The sequence below is a fragment of the Solanum tuberosum genome, unplaced genomic scaffold (genome assembly GCF_000226075.1).
Source record: "Solanum tuberosum cultivar DM 1-3 516 R44 unplaced genomic scaffold, SolTub_3.0 scf00517, whole genome shotgun sequence".
NCBI classification, from domain to species: Eukaryota; Viridiplantae; Streptophyta; class Magnoliopsida; order Solanales; family Solanaceae; genus Solanum; species Solanum tuberosum.
Window position 1 is genome coordinate 65,215 of NW_006239435.1, and position 9,654 is coordinate 74,868.

A 9,654-nucleotide genomic window follows, 5' to 3' on the forward strand; every position below is an offset into this window, starting at 1 on the left:
TTTACCTGTATGTATAGAAGCTAGAAAATGACCCTTTCTGCTCAAGCCTTTCTCCCAACTGAATAAATGGAGTTGTTCAATGAGATTTCATTTTGTCCAAATAATTCTTATATTTTACTGTGGATTATGAAGAAAAGAAAATCTGGCCAGAAGATCCATTGCTGGAAGCCTGTGTCAGTTTTTACATCGACAGAAATACCCTAAAAAACAAACTCCAATCATCAATTTATCAAAACAACAATAAGTCGAACAAATTCATTTAACATTTTTAATTTTTTTTTTCGTGTTTGTTATGATTTTTTTAAAAACTCATAGGACACTCCGTGAAACTTTTAACTTTTAATTCGTTGTCATTCACTGCCATGATGATGAAACATTTGACTCCCAAGTCGTTCTAATGGAAGAAAGATTAACTCAAGTCTTCTTCTTGGGTGGTCCACAAAATGACTTAATGATTATGGAGAAAATTGATTCCACAAACTTTAAGCGTTGTCCACAATTGACACTTAAAAAATAAATTCCATTGACTCACAAGTCTTGGGTTATTTAAGCTACCACCTAACCTACTATCCCTAGGAATCGAATTCTTCGGTCACCAAGTAAATTGCGGAATATAAATAATGTTATGGTCATATTTTATTTTATTTTTGGAAAATTACTTTCAAATTTAGTCACTTAATTTTTGAAAGAAATTAAGAAATCTTTAATTTAAAAGATTCTAATGGAAAAAGAGAAAAAGGCCAAAATAGTTCTTTATCTTTGAGTTAAAACTCAAAGTCATCCTAGAGTTTTCATATGGAACATTAATAGTCTCTCATGTTTGGAATATTATATTGGTGAAATTTTAGACTCCTCCAAACTTTTTGCCTATTTTTTAACATTAATTTGTCCACATTTTTATATATGGAATGTTCATTTGTTTTATTATTTATTTAGTAGAAATAATAAAAAGGTGAAAAGAAGAACATCTTGTTTTGTTAGGTTGAAATATTATTGCAGCTAAACTAAGAACACCTTGTTCTGTTCAATTAAAATATTATTGCAGCTAAACTAAGAACATCTTGGCATATGACGTTAAAAGAAAAGAAAAGAAAAGAAAAGAAAAAAGTGTACTATTGCACGTGAAATCGATGTAACTAACCTCTCGGTTTTAGGTGCAATAATAGTTCTACTAAATAAAATAAGGTATTCTTCTTCTTACCTTCTCTCGCATGGAGTTATTGTTTCTACTAAATATATAAAAAAGCGATTAAACATCTCATATATAAATTATGGATAAAATCAATGTAAAAAGTTAGACAAAAAATTGAGGAAGGACCAAAAGTGCATCAATATTGCAAAAATGAGGGACTATTAGTGCTTCATGTCCAAACTCAAGAATGACTTTGAGTATTAACCCAAAGATAAATGATTATTTTAAGTTTTTTCTCAATGAAAAAATCTTTAAAAATTTCAAATAAACGAGTAACGGTCCTTATAAGGGGAATTTTCACATATAGTCACTCAAAATAATTTAATTAGGCTCTATAGTTATAATTTGCTAATTACGATTCGTAGCTACATGTTAGAGGGAGGAGAGAGATGAGCTAGACTGGGAGAGGGAGGAGAGATGAGAATGATATTGGGAGAGGGAAGAGAGAGGCAAGCGATTTCAAGAGAGGGAGTCATGAGATGAGCAAGAGAGGCCGGAAGAGAGTAGAGAGGTGAATTGTATTTGTATTTTGGTTAGATAATTGTATATATGTAATTAGTATGTATATGTATCAATGATTGTATTTGTATATTTGCATACAATTTGTATCTGTCTACAATTGAATCGAGTTCAAAAATTTGTATTTATATATTCAATCTCTCTCGCTTTATACACACAAATTATACATTTTGTATTTGTATAATTTGTGTTTGTATAAAAGTGAGAGAGAGAGATGAAGAAGAGAACTGGGCAGAGAGAGATTTGTATTTGTATAATTATAAGTGTATAAGATGGAGAGATTGTATATGTATTTATATATCCAATCTCTCTCTCGCTTAATACAAACACAAAATATACATTTGTGTTTGTATAAAGTGAGAGAGAGATTGAGCAGGGAGAGATGACTAAAAAAAGAGGAGAGAGAGGGGGGAGAGGGAGGGAGGCGAGAGAGAGGAATATAATTATAGCTAGAAGTAAGTTCCGAATTGTAGTTAATACAAACTATAGCTATGTTACCTCTGTCCGAATTTATATGACTCACTTTCCTTTTTAGTCCGTTCCAAAAAGAAGGACACATTTCTATATTAAGTAACAATTTAACTTTAAAATGTCAAATTTTACCTTTGATGAAATAATTTATAGCTACAGAAATTTCTATCATTCATTTTAGATCATAAATTTTGAAAGTCTTCCTTTCTTTCTTAATCTCCGTGCCCAGTCAAACTACTTCACATATAGGAGGGAGTATATGTTTGCATAATCGCCTAATTTCCCCTTCTTATAAACATTTCAAGAAAGTTTTAAAACCTACATTTCTGCTTCCTTTAATCCTTTTGGACTACTGTTGCTTTGTTTTTGGGCTCTGGCCCATTCCAGTTGTTTTTACCATTGGACTCTTTTAAGTCCAAAAGTTCAAATAGGTAAGATGCGAAATCAAGTTATTTATCTTTTGCGAAAGTTCTGTTTGTTTTCATTAGATTTGTTGATCTTTGTCGGTAAAGTTTGTTTCTTTTTCAACTTTTTGAATTTAAGGTCTAATCAATAGAGTATTGAGATTTTGTATCCTCGGATTTGGTGAAGAATTTTTTTCTGGGAAATGTCATGACTTTGCCCAAAAACGGTTCAATTCATATTCGGCAGAGCTTTCCAGCACTACTCTTCGGTATGAGAATAATTCTCTTAATGTACCCTTTTAGTATGTGGTTGGATGTCTAATTCTGAAAATATATATTGTCTGTGCCTAAACCCATTGGCTCTAATCTGCAATCACGGCTTCTAATGCCTTGTTTTTTCTACTTAATAAAACTACCATACTCATTTACACTTCTTTTTTTTTTCCTTTTCAAATCATGAAGGGCGTTTTCACTGGATACTGTGGAACACAACTAGACCATGGTGTAGTTGCAGTTGGCTACGGAACAGATAATGGTTCGGATTACTGGATTGTGAGGAATTCATGGGGTCCTAACTGGGGGGAAAGTGGATACATTAGGCTCGAGCGCAATTTAGCTAATAGCACTAGTGGAAAGTGTGGAATTGCAATGGAGCCCTCTTACCCTCTTAAGAATGGCGCAAATCCTCCAAATCCCGGTCCATCTCCTCCTAGTCCTGTAGCACCATCAACCGTTTGCGATGAGTACTATAGCTGCACCGAGGGCACTACTTGCTGCTGCATTTATAAGTATGGCGACTACTGTTTTGGCTGGGGATGTTGTCCTTATGAGTCTGCTACCTGCTGTGATGACAACAACAATTGCTGTCCACATGATTATCCTGTCTGTGATGTTAATGCAGGCACTTGTCAAATGGTAAGATTTTACTCCTTCCTTCCCAAAATAGGCGTTTTTTTATTTGGCAAAATTACTAAACTACACTACATATATTTACATATTCTCGTTTAATTCCTATTCTTTCATAAAAATTCAAAAATCCCTATTTTTCCTCAAACCCTCTATTCTGGATACTTTATTCTGAAAGAACCCAAAACCCACCTTTCTCATCCCCAAAATCTTGCCTCTAATCTTTTCCCACTACCAAATTAGTTACCGAATTCAAAGCAATTTGATTTTCAAATGATTCTATCTCTATTCAACCGTCCAAAGTTCAAATTAGGTATTATCATCTTCTTCATTTTTCTTTCAAAATCAATTTTTGTGTGTCAATTGATTTTGGATCAGTTGTCAAAATGGATCATCCGTCTTTTATTATTGGGATTTCCCAAATAATAACACCTAACAATGATCAAATTTTTGATTCAGAAGACCCCAACTGGGCAGAACAGAGGTCTAAAAGTTTGCATCCACCGACATTAATGGCAAATCAAACTTCTACAAAGAGAAAATCGAAAAAGGAGGTGGGGGCATTATCTAAAGCAAAGGATGCAAAAACTCAAAAGAAAAGGGATAGAAATGTTGCCCCTCCCATTTCTCGACCAACACTACCCATTGTATGCATTTCTTTTGCTTTCAATTTAGACATTGTTGAAAAATAAAGTTTTATTGTATATATTGAAATCTGGAGTTGTTACCCAGAAACACTGATTATTTTATCAAATGTTGGTATTGAGTATAACTTTTACATTTGTAGATGAAAGACTATTTTTTGTCAAAATTTTTGTGTTGAGAACTGTATCTAAGATAGGCATTCAATTCACAGTATGATATGTAGGTTGTTTGTTGTATCATATTCATAGATATTCACATGAATGATACGTAAATAGAATAAAATAGATCTGGTAGTTAACATTTTGTATCATATTTCAATATAAGTCAGTGTATATACAGAAGTTATATGATTTTGTGTATCAGTCATGTATTGTTATTATGTAGTATAAAATGATCTGAAACATAATATTTTGAATACATATCTGGCCTTTCCTTTTTTAGTTCTGTATGCATCATTTATCGGTTTAGTGATTGATCAACATCATTTATGTTTATGGAATTGCAGAATATGAAATACGTAATTAAACATATTCCAAAGCAACCTCTAAAGTTTGGTCCTACTTACAACTCAAATTTTAATGAAAAACTTAGTGTTGTCAATAAAGGATGAAGGTATGAAATTATTTAAGGATACTATATTTGGCCAATACCTTAATATCTCCAAGTGCCACTACCAAGTGTTTAAATCTTCTAGAGGTTGAGCATGGCAATTTAGACAAAGAAATTCATATTCGTCATGCCAAAGGAAATGTATTGCAATTTAGTATCAGAGAATTTTCTATTATTACTGATCTGAAGTGTAACGGAAATATTAAAGATTTTACATATCCAGATTCAAAAACTAGTAGGCTGGTTCAAAGATACTTTCCTAGCCCAAATTATAATGTAAACAAAGGACGACTGGTAGATCGTTTTGATATGGGTGGTTGGGACAACATTGATGATGCCCTTCAGATGGCTATATTGTATTTCATTCATACATTTGTATTCTCGGAACTTGGTGATGCACCAATTCCTATTGAAGATTTCTTAATGGTAGAAAATGGCAGCTATCAACAGTTTCAGTGGGGACAACTTGCCTTCACAAAGTTAATGAAATCATTTAGGAAAGAGTATAATGAAATCATTTAGGAAAAAGTACAAATCTGACAAACAAATGTATCGCTTGAATGGAATTCCATACACACTTAATAACTAGGTATATGAATGTGCATCTGTAATACATAACGAGATAGCTGTGAAAGAAGGAAACGGTATACCAAGGGTATGCAATTGGAAAGTTGTGGGTGCAAATCCTAAATTTGAGATGTTTATGGAAAACATCTTTACTGAGGTAATTAGTACATAACAACCTTTTTTACTTTATTTTTTTATTTGCGATACATTATTTAACTGGTTCTCATGATGTTTTAATTTTTGTTTCTATAGAATGATTGTTCTAACGTTCAGCCAACTCAAGAGGAAATCATATCACTTGATTTACCAAATAACAGTCATGTACCTCCAACTCAACCAGCCACATCAGATGTTAATCATGAGGAGGTGCCAGCAGACGAGGTTTCTGGATTTGAAGAGTTTTCATCAAAACCTCCGGAGCAACTGTTAAGGAGATCCACACTATTTTCTACCACAGGATCCACCCCACCCCCCAAGAGAAAAAAGGTTGCACATCCAACAAAAAATAATGTGTCCAAAGCCACACAACCAGATGAGCAACCGAATCAGCCATTTCAAACTCCGGATTCACAACCGCCACAAGTTGATAATGTATCTGGTTTTCCTCATAATACAGTTTTTTGAAGAACAATTTCGGACAATGCAGGACTTGAGGAACTGAAGGGTCACATGAAGTCTTATGTAAGTAAACATAACTATGTCATTTAAACACTTTCATGTTTATTGTTAATTCTACTTAATATGCTTAATTTGAATCTAGGTTGACAAAAAAAATGGAGCTCTTAAGGCGTTAATTATAAAAAATCATTCTGAGTTGATGAAAGCAATTGGCGCGAAAGAAAACAAAAGTGATAAAGTAGTATTTTTATTTTTAGTTTCCCTTTTCAGTTTTGTGTTATACTGATTTTTTGGATCATGAAGGACAATGTGGCATTTCTATGTTTTAGCATCCCTTTTCAGTTTTGTGTTATACTGATTTTTTGGATCATGAAGGACAATGGTGGCATTTCTATGCCATATATAGTGGATGATTCAGTAGACAAAGGTAATATTGATCCACAATCCGCTTCTATCAATTCTTTCAACAAAGCATTTCAACCATACAAATGGATTTTGCAACTGTTGATCATGATGTTGATGCATCTGCTATGGAGGTTGAAAGATGATCCTATTACCCCCCCGAACTTATTTTTTAATTAATTTTCTACCCCTTTTGGTCCTACGTGGCACTATTTTGAAAAATTTGTCAACACGTGCTGGGTCCACAAGAATAGTGCCACGTAGGACCAAATGGGGTAGAAAATTAATTAAAAAATAAGTTCGGGGGGGGGTAATAGGACCTTAGTAAAGGTTAGGTGTGTCTCTGGGATTTCGGGCATAGGCTGGGGGGGGTACTTATGCATTTTTCCCTTAATTATATAACTTAATGTCTTTTAATCATTAGTTAATTCGATTAAAATTATTAACAATGTATCATTTAATAAGATTGATACTTTAGTAATTTTAATTCATATAAACGTTGCCTTTTTGTGTATCATTGGCTGTACATTATACACTAAAATCGTAGTTGATACTATATTTTTTTTTTTGAATCACCATTAACAGATACTTTTTGATATATTTCCTTATATACTAATATACAAACACAGAATGATGAGACATCCATTAAGGAATATGCTACGAGAGATTCAACAGATGTTATACCCACAACACACCATAGTCATGTTCCGGTAGAAGAGATTGTTCATAATAAGAAAGTGGTAAGTAAAGAGGTTTTGAATTGTTATAATCAATTATTTTTGGGAAAAAAAATCAAAATATTGTGTAATATTCTATTTATTATGAGGATGCAGGACATGAAGCCCCCCAATTACACATAAAAGTATTGAGCGGGGATGAATATATTGCTGATACAATTCAACAAAACTTTGAAAAACATGCTTCAAATTCAGTAATTGTTGATACATCGATCTGGTTCTAAATTGTTTACTGAAAAATGTCAACAGCTGCGTATGTAAATTATAATATTTTGTTATAATTCCCTGATATCATGTAGGATTCTACCACATCGGCTTCTATTTCATCTGGCATTGAAGCAGTCATAGATGCAATTGTCTACAAACTTCCAAACGAGCCATTAATGTCGCACCACTGAGTGTAATCATTTCCTCTACAGCTAACGACAATGATGATTTCTATCTGACAGCCAGCTACCACCAACTTCCAGTCAAGGAGTCTGCACACAATTTTGATACAAAGACTCCAGCTCCACGTAACAGAATTCCTTCAAAGATTTTGTAGTATCCTTATGTTAATACCTTTGGATCTAGCGATAAGGGCAAGGGGAAAATAGACGATGACATTCGCCCATATACTCCATTTGAAGGATGTGGCATCACCTATCAAGTTTCATCAGTTTTAATGCAAGAGTACTCCAGTGGATACAGAAGGGACTCCTCAAATCACATGCAAACAAGTAAGTTTTTGTTATTAATGTATCTTTATAGCAAAGCATATGCGAATAAGTAAGTTTTTGTATTATTGTATTTTTATACTTTGATTTTGTATTAAATTATTCTTATGTTGGTATAATCATTCCCATAGGAACCCATCAGAGGAAAAATATAGAGGCAAATAAGCTTTTTTTGGATTTGATTATATGGATTTTGTTGTCGCATTTCCTTTGGACAAGAACTGGTTTTAAACTATGTCACAACCATATAAATGCTGAACTGATCAGGTACAATATACAATACAATTATGTATATGATACACAAGTAACATGTGTAACTCAAAAATTCAGATTACTACTTGTGTTTGCCAATTGTTATATGTATCATCTACTTTTTATCATATATTGTTGTTTTATATATTGTGTTCTTATTTTTCTTTATTTTTGCAGCACATAGATGTAATTTTTTACTATCTACGCAAAAAGTCAAAACTAAGAAGCGTGGATCAATACAGATACACTACCTGCAACTGTTCGTTCAAGTCCTATATCAATAATGCGTACAAAAGGTATTATTGCAGTCCTGCAGATGATACTCTTACTACACAAGAACACATTGCCCGAGCTGATGTTGTATATGTATATAAAAGGTCCATCAAAGACGTCATTAATGAATTTTCTGTCCCTGCTGCTTTACCATGGCATCTGGTAGATGAGGTATATATTCCAATCAACTATGACAAAGAATTTCATTGGGTGTTGGCTGTGGTTTTAAGGGAAAGGTTAATACAAGTTTATGACTCATCTTTGGGATCAAGGAAGAAAGTTCAATCTAATGAGATAAAACATTTGTCTATCATCCTTCCTAACTACCTTCAGGATAGTAGATTCTTTGATAAAACCAACATAATTGATTGGGCAGTATTGAATGCATATAAAGACAACAAAACTAGTGAATTGTTGGGTCCACAACGTCCGTTTGAGGTGGAATTTACTCGAGACATTATGCAACAAGAGAGTGATAGCCTGTTAGTATTGTATCCACCCAACTTTACTTACAAATTTCATTTAATTTATAATGTGTCTTCTTTCTGTTTGCAGTGACTGCGGAATGTATGTTGCCGCTTTTGCTGAATTTCTGAGCGACGAAATGAAGGTCCCATCGATTCCCTTATGAAGTGACTATCTTCGCTCAAGATATGCAACACTGTTATGGAAATATGGTACCGACAAGGCCAAGGCGGGATACGTTAGCGAGAATGATGATCCTACAAGGCTAAAGGGTGTCTTCATTCCATTGACAGATGATGAACTGATTAATGTAGAATAGTAGTTTATTTACTGACTTACAGTCAAGATATGAAATTTTATTGTTTTGAAGATACATTAAGTGTTTTGGAGTATTCCTCCCCAGGTCAACATTATATTTCTAAGTAATTCATACTTCTAAATTTGAAGAGTTTTTATGTCCATAATTTTTATGTTGCTTTTAAATTCGTTTTCAATACATTTTAATATCTTATTATTTTTTGTATATTATATGTATTATACATATCACTACAACTTCTACTACAGTGAATCTGATACAAAATTTCCACAAAACTATCAAGTATATGATATAAAATTGTTTTCACAAATAACAAAATTTTATTCTTCACACAACATGGTACAAATTATATCTTATAAGATTGGTACAAATCACAACAGATGATACTAAATCATTATCATTTACATAATATTATGTATATGATACTTAGGTGCTTCAAACATCTCAAATTGATACGATTTTATTATTTCATGCCAAAGTTACAAAGATATTAAGTATCAAATACACAAAATTGATACCAAAATTACTCTAACTTTTTTTAAGCTGATATTAAATTTCCAGA